At 39.4% G+C, this 17,784-nt stretch overlaps 4 long non-coding RNA genes across 5 annotated transcripts; all 4 read right to left on the bottom strand.

The window, feature by feature from the left end:
- Positions 1–2,706: 2,706 nt before the first annotated feature.
- Positions 2,707–10,587, bottom strand: LOC138407094 (uncharacterized). 2 transcript variants are annotated; one of them, XR_011240525.1, is made up of 3 exons: positions 3,812–4,317; positions 3,467–3,721; positions 2,707–3,379 (listed from the first exon to the last, which is right to left on the bottom strand). It is a non-coding gene; the product is annotated as an uncharacterized lncRNA (long non-coding RNA). The 2 variants fall into 2 exon arrangements; XR_011240526.1 differs by lacking the exons at positions 2,707–3,379; positions 3,467–3,721; positions 3,812–4,317 and adding exons at positions 9,155–9,973; positions 10,063–10,587.
- Positions 10,588–11,167: 580 nt separating this feature from the next.
- LOC138407010 (uncharacterized) lies at positions 11,168–13,368 on the bottom strand. Its single transcript, XR_011240409.1, has 5 exons — positions 13,114–13,368; positions 11,754–13,024; positions 11,615–11,663; positions 11,409–11,494; positions 11,168–11,319 (listed from the first exon to the last, which is right to left on the bottom strand). It is a non-coding gene; the product is annotated as an uncharacterized lncRNA (long non-coding RNA).
- A 96-nt stretch (positions 13,369–13,464) lies between these two features.
- Positions 13,465–15,710, bottom strand: LOC138407006 (uncharacterized). The gene is made up of 4 exons (XR_011240407.1): positions 15,164–15,710; positions 15,025–15,073; positions 14,819–14,885; positions 13,465–14,729 (listed from the first exon to the last, which is right to left on the bottom strand). It is a non-coding gene; the product is annotated as an uncharacterized lncRNA (long non-coding RNA).
- A 560-nt stretch (positions 15,711–16,270) lies between these two features.
- Positions 16,271–17,480, bottom strand: LOC138407013 (uncharacterized). The gene is made up of 4 exons (XR_011240413.1): positions 16,857–17,480; positions 16,718–16,766; positions 16,512–16,597; positions 16,271–16,422 (listed from the first exon to the last, which is right to left on the bottom strand). It is a non-coding gene; the product is annotated as an uncharacterized lncRNA (long non-coding RNA).
- Positions 17,481–17,784: the final 304 nt, after the last annotated feature.

Here is a 17,784-nt window from a genome sequence, read left to right as displayed (position 1 = left end):
GAGTAGAGAGAGTAGAGGTAGAGAGAGTAGAGAGAGTAGAGGTAGAGAGAGTAGAGAGAGTAGAGAGAGTAGAGGTAGAGAGAGTAGAGGTAGACAGAGTAGACAGAGTAGAGGTAGAGAGAGTAGAGGTAGAGAGAGTAGAGAGAGTAGAGGTAGAGAGAGTAGAGGTAGACAGAGTAGACAGAGTAGAGGTAGAGAGAGTAGAGGTAGAGAGAGTAGAGAGAGTAGAGGTAGAGAGAGTAGAGAGAGTAGAGGTACAGAGAGTAGAGGTAGAGAGAGTAGAGAGAGTAGAGGTAGAGAGAGTAGAGGTAGAGAGAGTTGAGGTAGAGAGAGTAGAGATAGAGAGAGTAGAGGTAGGGAGAGTAGAGGTAGAGAGAGTAGAGAGAGTAGAGAGAGTAGAGGTAGAGAGAGTAGAGGTAGAGAGAGTAGAGAGAGTAGAGGTAGAGAGAGTAGAGAGAGTAGAGGTAGAGAGGGTAGAGAGAGTAGAGGTAGAGAGGGTAGAGAGAGTAGAGATAGAGAGAGTAGAGGTAGAGAGGGTAGAGAGAGTAGAGGTAGAGAGAGTAGAGGTAGAGAGAGTAGAGGTAGAGAGAGTAGAGAGAGTAGAGGTAGAGAGAGTAGAGGTAGAGAGAGTAGAGAGAGTAGAGGTAGAGAGAGTAGAGAGAGTAGAGGTAGAGAGAGTAGAGGTAGAGAGAGTAGAGAGAGTAGAGGTAGAGAGAGTAGAGAGAGTAGAGGTAGAGAGAGTAGAGGTAGAGAGAGTAGAGAGAGTAGAGAGAGTAGAGAGAGTAGAGGTAGAGAGAGTAGAGAGAGTAGAGAGAGTAGAGGTAGAGAGAGTAGAGGTAGAGAGAGTAGAGAGAGTAGAGGTAGAGAGAGTAGAGGTAGAGAGAGTAGAGGTAGAGAGAGTAGAGGTAGAGAGAGTAGAGAGAGTAGAGGTAGAGAGAGTAGAGAGAGTAGAGGTAGAGAGAGTAGAGAGAGTAGAGGTAGAGAGAGTAGAGAGGGTAGAGAGAGTAGAGAGAGTAGAGGTAGAGAGAGTAGAGGTAGAGAGAGTAGAGAGAGTAGAGGTAGAGAGAGTAGAGAGAGTAGAGGTAGAGAGAGTAGAGGTAGAGAGAGTAAAGAGAGTAGAGGTAGAGAGAGTAGAGAGAGTAGAGGTAGAGAGAGTAGAGGTAGAGAGAGTAGAGAGAGTAGAGGTAGAGAGAGTAGAGAGAGTAGAGGTAGAGAGAGTAGAGAGGGTAGAGAGGGTAGACAGAGTAGAGGTAGAGAGAGTAGAGAGAGTAGAGGTAGAGAGAGTAGAGGTAGAGAGAGTAGAGACAGTAGAGGTACAGAGAGTAGAGGTACAGAGAGTAGAGAGAGTAGAGGTAGACAGAGTAGAGGTACAGAGATTAGAGAGAGTAGAGGTAGAGAGAGTAGAGAGAGTAGAGGTAGAGAGAGTAGAGAGAGTAGAGAGAGTAGAGGTAGAGAGAGCAGAGAGAGTAGAGGTAGAGAGAGTAGAGAGAGTAGAGTAGAGAGAGTAGAGAGAGTAGAGGTAGAGAGAGTAGAGAGAGTAGAGGTAGAGAGAGTAGAGTAGAGAGAGTAGAGAGAGTAGAGGTAGACAGAGTAGAGGTAGAGAGAGTAGACAGAGTAGAGGTAGAGAGAGTAGACAGAGTAGAGGTAGAGAGAGTAGAGGTAGAGAGAGTAGAGAGAGTAGAGGTAGAGAGAGTAGAGGTAGAGAGAGTAGAGGTAGAGAGAGTAGAGAGAGTAGAGTGAGTAGAGGGAGTAGAGGGAGTAGAGGTAGAGAGAGTAGAGAGAGTAGAGGTAGAGGGAGTAGAGGTAGAGGGAGTAGAGGGAGTAGAGGTAGTAGAGGGAGTAGAGGGAGTAGAGTGAGTAGAGGTAGTAGAGGGAGTAGAGTGAGTAGAGGGAGTAGAGGGAGTAGAGGGAGTAGAGTGAGTAGATGTAGAGAGAGTAGAGGTAGAGAGAGTAGAGAGAGTAGAGAGAGTAGAGAGGGTAGAGAGGGTAGAGAGGGTAGACAGAGTAGAGGTAGAGAGAGTAGAGAGAGTAGAGGTAGAGAGAGTAAAGAGAGTAGAGGTAGAGAGAGTAGAGAGAGTAGAGGTAGAGAGAGTAGAGAGAGTAGAGGTAGAGAGAGTAGAGGTAGAGAGAGTAGAAAAAGTAGAGAGAGTAGAGGTAGACAGAGTAGAGGTAGAGAGAGTAGAGAGAGTAGAGGTAGAGAGAGTAGAGGTAGAGAGAGTAGAGGTAGAGAGAGTAGAGGTAGAGAGAGTAGAGAGAGTAGAGGTAGAGAGAGTAGAGAAAGTAGAGAGAGTAGAGGTAGACAGAGTAGAGGTAGAGAGAGTAGAGAGAGTAGAGGTAGAGAGAGTAGAGAGAGTAGACGTAGAGAGAGTAGAGAGAGTAGAGGTAGAGAGAGTAGAGAGAGTAGAGGTAGAGAGAGTAGAGAGGGTAGAGAGCAGTGTGGAGTTCTATTACTCAAGTCAAACAGGTGGCCGTCATTTAAGGACCAAGGCAGCAAATGTTCTACATGCTAGTTCTAGTGCATTTGTCTGAAAATCACTGGAACATGGGTCATTGTTCAAAACAACAGCATACTTTGATTCAAAAGTATCAACACAACCAGAAAAGTACAAACCGCTCAACTTCAATCATCTCAAATCCTTTAAAATAGCAACCAAAACCACAAAGACATGGAAGACAACAGAACACTACCATTCAGATGAATCAGACAATAACCTAAATGACACCTATGCAAAGTCCCATTGTTGAAAAATTAACATGTGCTGAAGAGGTTACAATTTTCCTTAAAGGAAAATACCACAACATTTTGTGGAGTGATGACATCACCACTGTTCAAACCACAGAACACGGTGAAGCATGGTGGCACAAGCACAATACTTCAAGACATCATGTTGCCTTATGCCAAAGAGGAGACACCCTTCAAATGTGTGTTTCAACAAGACAACCACCCCAAACACACAAGTAAGCACGCAGCATCTTCAACATCCAACAACACTAACATAATGGAGTGGCCACTCCGATCATCCTGGACTACAATACCTGTACACAGGTGACGCAACTTGGTCGACTCCATGCAACACACATGTGAAGCAGTTCTCAAACACACTGCTTGTACAACTAAATACAAGTTCAGTGATTCACAGACAAGACACATCTTCTAGCATTTTTCCCTTCATACAATTAATGTTTGACTTTGTAAAGAACAATGCAGACACTGCTATCTTTTATTTATTTATTTTTTATTAACACACTGCTATTATTTTGAACACAACTCTACATCTCACATGGAACAAGCAGCAATAGATCAACTACATTCAAACCAATAACTGTTCAAATCTACTCACAAATCCAGCAGTGACACAATCCAGGTGCTTCAACAAACCTGTAACACATGACATGGTTTACAAACACATTAATATAAAGTCTCTTTTGATTTAATGAACAAACACTGAACTGTACAACCACTTACCGCTGTTGATCCTCAGTAACACTGGTGGAACAGCTTAGAGGTTTCTTGGGTCCACATGAAGTACAACCTGGTAGACACAATAACACCTGAAACACATGAAGGACATACAGTAACCAGGACTTATGGCTCACCTGGAGGAACACATACCTACTTGCTGCTAAACAACAATCTTTACAAGCTGATAATATATTTTAAATCAAACTCACCATTTTCCATGTGGTTCCCTCCCACCACCAAGGACTTTCAGTACAATGTCTGGAAGGGGACAGTAGTGGTCATCTTTATTTTTAACAACGTCAGTGTGTACAGATTATTCAGACTATTTGCTCTTAATACATTACTTACCTCAAACAACATCGCTCCACATAACCAGTGAGCCACTGTCCTCATCGGCCCTGGATGACAAACAGAGAAAACAATCAGGGGTCTCATTTAGCAAACACTGTGTGGCATTCATACAAAAACTGGACTTACACAAAACTCAATTACAATTTAGAAAACCATGCAGGTTCACCCAATAGATTTTTGAGAAGAGAAAAGAATAGAAACATACTCACCTGGGACTTTTCCTGGCTGAACATTAACCTTTCTATTGTGACAGAGGCATGACAAGACACAACCCTAACACAATTTCACCACTTTCAACAACAGTCATTGTGTTCAAAAGAACAGCAGTGTGGAGTTCTATTACTCAAGTCAAACAGCTGGCCGTCATTTAAGGACCAAGGCAGCAAAGGTTCTACGTGCTAGTTCTAGTGCATTTGTCTGAAAATCACTGGAACATGGGTCATTGTTCACAACAACAGCATACTTTGATTCAAAAGTATCAAGACAACCAGAAAACTACTAACCGCTCAACTTCAATCATCTCAAATCCTTTAAAATAACAACCAATACCACAAAGACGTGGGAGAAAACAGAACACTACCATTCAGATGAATCAAACAATAACCTAAATGACACCTACGCAAAGTCCAATTGTTGAAAAATCAACATCTGCTGAAAAGGTTACAATTTTCCTTAAAGGAAAATACCACAACATTTTGTGGAGTGATGAAGGCAACACTGTTCAAACCACAGAACACTGTGAAGCATGGTGGCACAAGCACAATACTTCAAGACATCATGTTGACTTATGCCAAAGAGGAGACACCCTTCAAATGTGTCTTTCAACTAGACAACCACCCCAAACACACAAGTAAGCACACAGCATCTTCAACATCCAACAACAACACTAACATAATGGAGTGGCCACTCCGATCATCCTGGACTACAATACCTGTACACAGGTGACGCAACTTGGTCGACTCCATGCAACACACATGTGAAGCAGTTCTCAAACACACTGCTTGTACAACTAAATACAAGTTCAGTGATTCACAGACAAGACACATCTTCAAGCATTTTTCACTTCATACAATAAATGTTTGACTTTGTAAAGAACAATGCAGACACTATATTTTATCAAAAAATAGTAATATCATATCGTGAGTTGCGCTTTTAAAGGGGCCTATTGTGAGATGTTACCTTGATCGCCCACACACGCACAGTAAAACTATCAAAGGGCCCAATCCAGGAATCCTGGACTTGGAGAATTCCTCCCTCTGTCCAGAATTTACACCAACATACCCAGGACACAAAAGCTTCTATCTTGTGCATTTGGAGCAAGAGTTTGCCACATCTTTTGGGGATCTATCATCGTTTATCTCGTCGCTTTGTGCTGCTGTGAGAGGCCTTCAGTGTGACGCAGACAGCTGGAGATCTGCAGGAAATAAGAGTCACAGTTACTCAGGGTTGTGTTCTCCATCAAATCCAACAGCTTAGTGTTTGGGAAATGTACAACTACAACTCACTGTGGATATTTGGTGATTACTGATTTTGTTTTCAGTTTTATATCAAATCAAATGTCCTTCTACTTATAAGGTCAAAAAAAAACTGAACAACATGGTAGGTAAAAATATAACATAATATATATGAATAGAAGTTCCTATAAATGTTAATTAAACATTTGGAAGAGCCTTTTCGTGATGTCACGCTACATACATACATACACATATATGTATATATATATATATATATATATATATATATATTTGGGGTTTGGTAGGGCTGGGTGATACAACACTATTGATAAAATGTGTAGACTCTGCTGACATCTGGTGGTGAAGCTGTGTGTTGCAGCTTCTCCTTCCAAACATGAAAGAATACGTTAGACGACATACTAACCTATGACTTTTTTTGTCATATTTTAGACGACATACTAACCTATGACTTTTTTTGTCATATTTTAGACGACATACTAACCTATGACTTTTTTTTCTTATTATTTTAGACGACATGACAGCCTAGAAAAAGTCATAGTATAATATGACGTCTGAAATTTAAATGTATCAAAAGTCACAGCAGATTCCACTATTAACAAATATGTTAACAATGGAAAAGCTGCAGCAACACGTCAAACACACAGAAGATCCAATAAATGTGTTGATATTTTAAGCAATAGTCACCAAATGATGGGTCTGTGGGCTCCTGGCATCTCCAGCGTACTGGCTCCCTCTACCTCCATCCCTAGCTAATGACAGTAGCAAACATAGCAAACAAATGAAACGAGCTTTCCTTAGGAACACACTTTAGTTCATATAAAATACATTTGAATGGAGCAGGGAGCTCAAACGGTGACATTAACATTTTAATAAAGGTCAAATCAGGGCTGAGCGATAAAAGAATATCAATAATGATGTCCAATATATATCAATGTAATGATTATGCATTGTGAAAACAATGATGAAGTAGAACACATGCAATAGATGCCACGTGTCTAGTGCAATTCTTTACTCATTCAACAGAACAATAGTATTAAAACAATTAAAATGATCTAATCTGTTAAATAGAGATGAAACAATAAACCTGTTTCAATTCAATGTAATTTGTATAGCACCAAATCATAATATACATTATCTCAAGGCACTTTAAAATCTCATTTAACATAGAGAAACCCAACAGTTCCCACAATGAGCAGCACTTTGGCGACTGTGGAGAGGAAAAACTCCCTCCCTCCCTGTTTATCGTCATGATCATTATTTTCTATGTATATTGATTTATGATGGTAAATTATATATAATTGGATGTTTTACATGGCTGCAAAACACTATCAATACTTATTGCAATTTAATATTCATCATAAAGGTTATATATACGCATATACGTACCAAGGTTATTATAGTTTTGAGATTGTCATTAGTTTTATTTAGTTTTTCAGTTTGCATTTTTATTTCATATATATATATATATATTAATACACAATACAAATCTATGAAATCAACACGTATTGAACTTGTGTTACTTTGATATTGATGAAAATGAAAAGCTGATCATTATTCAAGTGGACGTACTTTAGTTACTTTTGGACAAAAGAAGCGATCGAGTGTTTTACAAGAGAATTTCACACGCGCTCAGGTGTGGTTAGCTTGGGATAGCTAGCTTAGCTTAGCATCGACACGAGGAACTAATGAGACGCGTTTTGCTCGAAAACACGAGTGAACAATGAAAAATGTGCAGCGACACGTCAAACACACAGAAGATATAATAACTGTGTATAACTGTGTATAACTGTGTTGATATTTGAAAGATCGTGAAGATCTACGGGCTCCCGATCCAAGCAGTTCCGCATCCAAGCGAAAGTACCGACTGGCAAACAGGAAGTGGAGGACTCCAATGGGATATATGGAGAAGGGGAACTTCGAATAAACCAAGTTACGTAGACTCGCGGGGGTGGAGTTTCTTTATCTAACTCAAACAATAAATATTGTAAACAATTTCCAAACATTCGATGTATAGCACATCATATGATATGATAATAAAATATCACAATCTGTTTATTTAATTTATTTTTAAATGTTATTCATCCCTCATGAGCACATCCATTGACAGGATGATATAAAGTTATTATAATTGATCTTCAGGGTTGTTACTACTCTGAAAAGTATGTACATTTACTGCACTTGGGCTTTTTAATATAATTTGTATACCTTACTATACAATGATTGGGTTTTTTGCGTTCTTTTGCCTTAATATACAATTCATCTTGATGATATTATATATATATTATCAGAGAACTATGATGGGAAGAGGGAAGACACTTTCTTGGTTTATATCAAACCAAGAAAGTCTCAAGAGGGCTGCATAGGACTGAATAATATATTTTCAGCCCCTGTGCCTAAGTACTGCTGTATGCGTATACATGGTAGCAGCCAAAACCATATGTAGCTTAAAAGCATGTTTACCTTTTTTTTGGTTTCTTCCGCACACACACACAATCTCACATTACTTAGCCGAAGCAATATCCTTTAACTGCCCATGGTACTTTATAGACTTGCTTGGTGAACTGAGCCAGCAGCAGGCAGCCTTGTGCCGTCCGTGCCATGTGGCGTGGCCTCAAATTCACCGTTTTCCTAATTAGGTGTCAGCAAGGATGGCAGATGATGTCTCTTCTCTCCTCCTCAATGTGGACACCAATGTGCTGGGCCTTGGCAAGCAGGAAATCGAAGAGCGGAGGAAATGCGGGCAGCGTGACTGAGTCGCACGTTTTTCTTTACCTTCCATTAACAGACATATCAGTGGTGACGCATACACCAAAAAGTGCCACGGCCCCAAATATTACTGGATCAATCTGGTCTGCCGATATCTTTGGTTTTAGCAATATGATTCACACTGATCCATTTATTTGCATCCTTCTATCGTGGTTATTTTGTGTACACCAGGTGTTCCCAGTGTGAACTCTGCAGGAACTATTCAACCCAGTTGCGAATTCCTGCTCAGAAAACAGACTTGACGTCAGAATAGGATGAAATTAGCTTCAGTTCCACGAATAACTCTGAAAAGCTTGCATTTCTGAAAAGTGGAATGATACCTTCTCTTACGGCAAAATCAGGGAGAGATTGAGAAAAAATAACACCCGAGGAGCTCCCTACATTTTTCTTTCAACCTTTTTTCTGTCTCCTGCCCCACAGTGCAGCTCTTAAACCCTGCACTACACTTCACTTTGCTCATCTGCAATTTTCTCATCCACCTGAAAACAAGGCATGAATTTCAACTGTGACAATGCACTGTAAAGAACACAGTACTGCACAAAATGTATTTCAATGTGGACTAAACATTCATTAATAGAAAATATGTTTTTTTTTTATCAAGATACAATTATTATTCTCTGAGAAATCACATATAATGTTAAAATATTTCACAATATTGAATAATTTGATTTGCCCCTGATCTGAAACAGGACCACAATGTAATTGGATCCTCACTGACCCATATCCCTCCACCTCCACAGAAATCCATCTGGTCATTTTAACATAATCCCTCAGTTAACACAGTTTATTTCTATAGTCACATTCTTTTTTATGGGTCTTAATCCTGTTTACGAACAAACAGACAGAGGGGTGACAACATAACTACCTTGGCAGAGGTAACTAAAAAAAAGTACCTCAAAACTTAAGTACAAAACACACAAGCTACTCCATATTGAATGCAGCGTGTGTATTTGACGGTGCGTTCCACTTATTCCTGTCTTGATGTTTTTCACCCCATTTCATTTATCTGTCAACTTTAGGAAAAGGTACTTTGCCGTTTCAGATTAAAACAAACATTTAGCAACAATTGAATCGATTAGGAATTATGACGACAGATACATTTGTTTTAGCATCAGAGAACTTTATTGACTGCTTTGTGCTGTTTTTTTGGTTTGATTCGATTCATGTGTCAGAATCTGCCTCTGTGGATAATAAATACACGTGTGTGTTTCAGTGTTAAACCTCTCACTCCCATCTTCTCCTCTTCCTCCTCGCAGACTTCAAGGTCACCATGCGGCTATTTCCAGCTCGTCTTCGCTCTCATCCGTGTCGCAAAATGACAATTCAATTCAATTCAATTTTATTTATATAGCGCCAATTCATAATTTACATTATCTCAAGGCACTTTACATTTAAAGGTCAAGACCTTAAAACAATATTAACATAGAGAAACCCAACAGTTCCCACAATGAGCAAGCACAGGCGACTGTGGAGAGGAGCTAATCTCCTCTGACTTAGTTTCTTCTTTTTGAATGGGGCGACAGCTTCAAGTGCTGTTTTTAGTGAGGCTGCAGTACTATTTACAAAGTTATCAACTAGTGTGGGAGTAAGGTTTTGATAATCTTCTTGTATTGTACTGAGACATGGCTGAGAGGGAAGTGAGGAGGGGAGCAGTTCTTTAAATTTGTGAACAGTTTTGTCGGATAAACATCGACTGTAATAGAATTTCCGTCCACAATTGACGTAATTAAGAACAATGCAGACACTGCTATCTTTTATTTTATTTTATTATTTTGTTTAAAACACACTGCTATTATTTTCAACACAACTCTACATCTCACATGGAACAAGCTGCAATAGATCAACTACATTCAAACCAATAACTGTTCAAATCTACTATCAATTCCAGCAGTGACACAATCCAGGTGCTTCAACAAACCTGTAACACATGACATGGTTTACAAACACACATTCATATAAAGTCTCTTTTGATTTAATGAACAAACACTGAACTGTACAACCACTTACCACTGTTGATCCTCAGTAACACTGGTGGAACAGCTTAGAGGTTTCTTAGGTCCACATGAAGTACAACCTGGTAGACACAATAACACCTGAAACACATGAAGGAAATGGAGTTATGGCTCACATGGAGGGACACACACCTAGTTAGCAAGTGCAGCAAGTTTACCCAATAGATTTTTGAGATAAAACAAGAATAGAAACATACTCACCTGGGACTTTTCGTGGCTGGACATTCACCTTTCTATTGTGACAGAGGCATGACAAGACACAACCCTAACACAATTTCACCACTTTCAACAACAGTCATTGTGTTCAAAATAACAGCAGTGTGGAGTTCTATTACTCAAGTCAAACAGGTGGCCGTCATTTAAGGACCAAGGCAGCAAATGTTCTACATGCTAGTTCTAGTGCATTTGTCTGAAAATCACTGGAACATGGGTCATTGTTCACAACAGCATACTTTGATTCAAAAGTATCAAGACAACCAGAAAAGTACAAACCGCTCAACTACAATTATCTCAAATCCTTTAAAATAGCAACCAAAACCACAAAGATGTAGAAGACAACAGAACACTACCATTCAGATGAAACAAACAATAACCTAAATGACACCTACGCAAAGTCCAATTGTTGAAAAATCAACATCTGCTGAAAAGGTTACAATTTTCCTTAAAGGAAAATACCACAACCTTTTGTGGAGTGATGAAGGCAACGCTGTTCAAACCACAGAACACTGTGAAGCATGGTGACACAAGCACAATACTTCAAGACATCATGTTGACTTATGCCAAAGAGGAGACACCCTTCAAATGTGTGTTTCAACAAGACAACCACCCCAAACACACAAGTAAGCACACAGCATCTTCAACATCCAACAACACTAACATTATGGAGTGGCCACTCCGATCATCCTGGACTACAATACCTGTACACAGGTGACGCAACTTGGTCGACTCCATGCAACACACATGTGAAGCAGTTCTCAAACACACTGCTCGTACAACTAAATACAACTTCAGTGATTCACAGACAAGACACATCTTCTAGCATTTTTCCCTTCATACAATTAATGTTTGACATTTTAAAGACCAATGCAGACACTGCTATCTTTTATTTTTTTATTAACACACTGCTATTATTCTGAACACAACTCTACATCTCACATGGAACAAGCAGCAATAGATCAAATACATTCAAACAATAACTGTTCAAATCTACTCACAAATCCAGCAGTGACACAATCCAGGTGCTTCAACAAACCTGTAACACATGACATGGTTCACAAACACACATTAATATAAAGTCACCTTTGATTTAATGAACAAACACTGAACTGTACAACCACTTACCACTGTTGATCCTCAGTAACACTGGTGGAACAGCTTAGAGGTTTCTTAGGTCCACATGAAGTACAACCTGGTAGACACAATAACACCTGAAACACATGAAGGACATACAGTAACCAGGACTTATGGCTCACCTGGAGGAACACATACCTACTTGCTGCTAAACAACAATCTTTAAAAGCTGATAATCTATTTTAGATCAAACTCACCATTTTCCATGTGGTTCCCTCCCACCACCAAGGACTTTCAGTACAATGTCTGAAAGAGGAAAGAAGTGGTCGTCTTTATTTTTAACAACGTCAGTGTGTACAGATTATTCAGACTATTTGCTCTTAATACATTACTTACCTCAAACAACATCGCTCCACCTAACGAGTGAGCCGCTGTCCTCATCGGCCCTGTATGACAGACAAAACAATCAAGGGTCTCATTTAGCAAACACTGTGTGGCATTCATACAAAAACTGGACTTACACAAAACTAAATTACTATTTAGAAAACCATGCAGGTTCACCCAATAGATTTTTGAGAAGAGAAAAGAATAGAAACATACTCACCTGGGACTTTTCCTGGCTGAACAATCACCTTTCTATTGTGACAGAGGCATGACAAGACACAACCCTAACACAATTTCACCACTTTCAACAACAGTCATTGTGTTCAAAATAACAGCAGTGTGGAGTTCTATTACTCAAGTCAAACAGGTGGCCCTCATTTAAGGACCAAGGCAGCAAATGTTCTACATGCTAGTTCTAGTGCATTTCTCTGAAAATCACTGGAACATGGGTCATTGTTCACAACAACAGCATACTTTGATTCAAAAGTATCAAAAAACCAGAAAAGTACAAACCGCTCAACTTCAATCATCTCAAATCCTTTAAAATAACAACCAAAACCACAAAGACGTGGAAGACAACAGAACACTACCATTCAGATGAATCAAACAATAACCAAAATGACACCTACGCAAAGTCCAATTGTTGAAAAATCAACATGTGCTGAAGAGGTTACAATTTTCCTTAAAGGACAATACCACAACATTTTGTGGAGTGATGAAGGCAACACTGTTCAAACCACAGAACACTGTGAAGCATGGTGGCACAGGCACAATACTTCAAGACATTGTGTTGCCTTATGCCAAAGAGGAGACACCCTTCAAATGTGTGTTTCAACGAGACAACCACCCCAAACACACAAGTAAGCACACAGCATCTTCAACATCCAACAACACTAACATAATGGAGTGGCCACTCCGATCATCCTGGACTACAATACCTGTACACAGGTGACGCAACTTGGTCGACTCCATGCAACACACATGTGAAGCTGTTCTCAAACACACTGCTTGTACAACTAAATACAACTTCAGTGATTCACAGACAAGACACATCTAGCATTTTTTACTTCATACAATAAATGTTTGACTTTGTAAAGAACAATGCAGACACTGCTATCTTTTATTTTATTTTATTATATTGTTTAAAACACACTGCTATTACTTTGAACACAACTCTACTTCTCACATGGAACAAGCAGCAATAGATCAACTACATTCAAACAATAACTGTTCAAATCTACTCACAAATCCAGCAGTGACACAATCCAGGTGCTTCAACAAACCTGTAACACATGACATGGTTTACAAACACACATTAATATAAAGTCTCTTTTGATTTAATGAACAAACACTGAACTGTACAACCACTTACCACTGTTGATCCTCAGTAACACTGGTGGAACAGCTTAGAGGTTTCTTAGGTCCACATGAAGTACAACCTGGTAGACACAATAACACCTGAAACACATGAAGGACATACAGTAACCAGGACTTATGGCTCACCTGGAGGAACACATACCTACTTGCTGCTAAACAACAATCTTTAAAAGCTGATAATCTATTTTAGATCAAACTCACCATTTTCCATGTGGTTCCCTCCCACCACCAAGGACTTTCAGTACAATGTCTGAAAGAGGAAAGAAGTGGTCGTCTTTATTTTTAACAACGTCAGTGTGTACAGATTATTCAGACTATTTGCTCTTAATACATTACTTACCTCAAACAACATCGCTCCACCTAACCAGTGAGCCGCTGTCCTCATCGGCCCTGTATGACAGACAAAACAATCAAGGGTCTCATTTAGCAAACACTGTGTGGCATTCATACAAAAACTGGACTTACACAAAACTAAATTACTATTTAGAAAACCATGCAGGTTCACCCAATAGATTTTTGAGAAGAGAAAAGAATAGAAACATACTCACCTGGGACTTTTCCTGGCTGAACAATCACCTTTCTATTGTGACAGAGGCATGACAAGACACAACCCTAACACAATTTCACCACTTTCAACAACAGTCATTGTGTTCAAAATAACAGCAGTGTGGAGTTCTATTACTCAAGTCAAACAGGTGGCCCTCATTTAAGGACCAAGGCAGCAAATGTTCTACATGCTAGTTCTAGTGCATTTCTCTGAAAATCACTGGAACATGGGTCATTGTTCACAACAACAGCATACTTTGATTCAAAAGTATCAAAAAACCAGAAAAGTACAAACCGCTCAACTTCAATCATCTCAAATCCTTTAAAATAACAACCAAAACCACAAAGACGTGGAAGACAACAGAACACTACCATTCAGATGAATCAAACAATAACCAAAATGACACCTACGCAAAGTCCAATTGTTGAAAAATCAACATGTGCTGAAGAGGTTACAATTTTCCTTAAAGGACAATACCACAACATTTTGTGGAGTGATGAAGGCAACACTGTTCAAACCACAGAACACTGTGAAGCATGGTGGCACAGGCACAATACTTCAAGACATTGTGTTGCCTTATGCCAAAGAGGAGACACCCTTCAAATGTGTGTTTCAACGAGACAACCACCCCAAACACACAAGTAAGCACACAGCATCTTCAACATCCAACAACACTAACATAATGGAGTGGCCACTCCGATCATCCTGGACTACAATACCTGTACACAGGTGACACAACTTGGTCGACTCCATGCAACACACATGTGAAGCAGTTCTCAAACACACTGCTCGTACAACTAAATACAACTTCAGTGATTCACAGACAAGACACATCTAGCATTTTTTACTTCATACAATAAATGTTTGACTTTGTAAAGAACAATGCAGACACTGCTATCTTTTATTTTATTTTATTATATTGTTTAAAACACACTGCTATTACTTTGAACACAACTCTACTTCTCACATGGAACAAGCAGCAATAGATCAACTACATTCAAACAATAACTGTTCAAATCTACTCACAAATCCAGCAGTGACACAATCCAGGTGCTTCAACAAACCTGTAACACATGACATGGTTTACAAACACACATTAATATAAAGTCTCTTTTGATTTAATGAACAAACACTGAACTGTACAACCACTTACCACTGTTGATCCTCAGTAACACTGGTGGAACAGCTTAGAGGTTTCTTAGGTCCACATGAAGTACAACCTGGTAGACACAATAACACCTGAAACACATGAAGGACATACAGTAACCAGGACTTATGGCTCACCTGGAGGAACACATACCTACTTGCTGCTAAACAACAATCTTTAAAAGCTGATAATCTATTTTAGATCAAACTCACCATTTTCCATGTGGTTCCCTCCCACCACCAAGGACTTTCAGTACAATGTCTGAAAGAGGAAAGAAGTGGTCGTCTTTATTTTTAACAATGTCAGTGTGTACAGATTATTCAGACTATTTGCTCTTAATACATTACTTACCTCAAACAACATCGCTCCACCTAACGAGTGAGCCGCTGTCCTCATCGGCCCTGTATGACAGACAAAACAATCAAGGGTCTCATTTAGCAAACACTGTGTGGCATTCATACAAAAACTGGACTTACACAAAACTAAATTACTATTTAGAAAACCATGCAGGTTCACCCAATAGATTTTTGAGAAGAGAAAAGAATAGAAACATACTCACCTGGGACTTTTCCTGGCTGAACAATCACCTTTCTATTGTGACAGAGGCATGACAAGACACAACCCTAACACAATTTCACCACTTTCAACAACAGTCATTGTGTTCAAAAGAACAGCAGTGTGGAGTTCTATTACTCAAGTCAAACAGGTGGCCGTCATTTAAGGACCAAGGCAGCAAATGTTCTACATGCTAGTTCTAGTGCATTTGTCTGAAAATCACTGGAACATGGGTCATTGTTCACAACAGCATACTTTGATTCAAAAGTATCAAGACAACCAGAAAAGTACAAACCGCTCAACTACAATTATCTCAAATCCTTTAAAATAGCAACCAAAACCACAAAGATGTAGAAGACAACAGAACACTACCATTCAGATGAATCAAACAATACCCAAAATGACACCTACGCAAAGTCCAATTGTTGAAAAATCAACATCTGCTGAAAAGGTTACAATTTTCCTTAAAGGAAAATACCACAACCTTTTGTGGAGTGATGAAGGCAACGCTGTTCAAACCACAGAACACTGTGAAGCATGGTGACACAAGCACAATACTTCAAGACATCATGTTGACTTATGCCAAAGAGGAGACACCCTTCAAATGTGTGTTTCAACAAGACAACCACCCCAAACACACAAGTAAGCACACAGCATCTTCAACATCCAACAACACTAACATTATGGAGTGGCCACTCCGATCATCCTGGACTACAATACCTGTACACAGGTGACGCAACTTGGTCGACTCCATGCAACACACATGTGAAGCAGTTCTCAAACACACTGCTCGTACAACTAAATACAACTTCAGTGATTCACAGACAAGACACATCTTCTAGCATTTTTCCCTTCATACAATTAATGTTTGACATTTTAAAGACCAATGCAGACACTGCTATCTTTTATTTTTTTATTAACACACTGCTATTATTCTGAACACAACTCTACATCTCACATGGAACAAGCAGCAATAGATCAAATACATTCAAACAATAACTGTTCAAATCTACTCACAAATCCAGCAGTGACACAATCCAGGTGCTTCAACAAACCTGTAACACATGACATGGTTCACAAACACACATTAATATAAAGTCACCTTTGATTTAATGAACAAACACTGAACTGTACAACCACTTACCACTGTTGATCCTCAGTAACACTGGTGGAACAGCTTAGAGGTTTCTTAGGTCCACATGAAGTACAACCTGGTAGACACAATAACACCTGAAACACATGAAGGACATACAGTAACCAGGACTTATGGCTCACCTGGAGGAACACATACCTACTTGCTGCTAAACAACAATCTTTAAAAGCTGATAATCTATTTTAGATCAAACTCACCATTTTCCATGTGGTTCCCTCCCACCACCAAGGACTTTCAGTACAATGTCTGAAAGAGGAAAGAAGTGGTCGTCTTTATTTTTAACAACGTCAGTGTGTACAGATTATTCAGACTATTTGCTCTTAATACATTACTTACCTCAAACAACATCGCTCCACCTAACGAGTGAGCCGCTGTCCTCATCGGCCCTGTATGACAGACAAAACAATCAAGGGTCTCATTTAGCAAACACTGTGTGGCATTCATACAAAAACTGGACTTACACAAAACTAAATTACTATTTAGAAAACCATGCAGGTTCACCCAATAGATTTTTGAGAAGAGAAAAGAATAGAAACATACTCACCTGGGACTTTTCCTGGCTGAACAATCACCTTTCTATTGTGACAGAGGCATGACAAGACACAACCCTAACACAATTTCACCACTTTCAACAACAGTCATTGTGTTCAAAATAACAGCAGTGTGGAGTTCTATTACTCAAGTCAAACAGGTGGCCCTCATTTAAGGACCAAGGCAGCAAATGTTCTACATGCTAGTTCTAGTGCATTTCTCTGAAAATCACTGGAACATGGGTCATTGTTCACAACAACAGCATACTTTGATTCAAAAGTATCAAAAAACCAGAAAAGTACAAACCGCTCAACTTCAATCATCTCAAATCCTTTAAAATAACAACCAAAACCACAAAGACGTGGAAGACAACAGAACACTACCATTCAGATGAATCAAACAATAACCAAAATGACACCTACGCAAAGTCCAATTGTTGAAAAATTAACATGTGCTGAAGAGGTTACAATTTTCCTTAAAGGACAATACCACAACATTTTGTGGAGTGATGAAGGCAACACTGTTCAAACCACAGAACACTGTGAAGCATGGTGGCACAGGCACAATACTTCAAGACATTGTGTTGCCTTATGCCAAAGAGGAGACACCCTTCAAATGTGTGTTTCAACGAGACAACCACCCCAAACACACAAGTAAGCACACAGCATCTTCAACATCCAACAACACTAACATAATGGAGTGGCCACTCCGATCATCCTGGACTACAATACCT

Source organism: Paralichthys olivaceus, chromosome 24 (assembly GCF_024713975.1).
Source record: "Paralichthys olivaceus isolate ysfri-2021 chromosome 24, ASM2471397v2, whole genome shotgun sequence".
Lineage (NCBI taxonomy): Eukaryota > Metazoa > Chordata > Actinopteri > Pleuronectiformes > Paralichthyidae > Paralichthys > Paralichthys olivaceus.
This window is presented reverse-complemented; position numbering and strand designations above follow the sequence as displayed.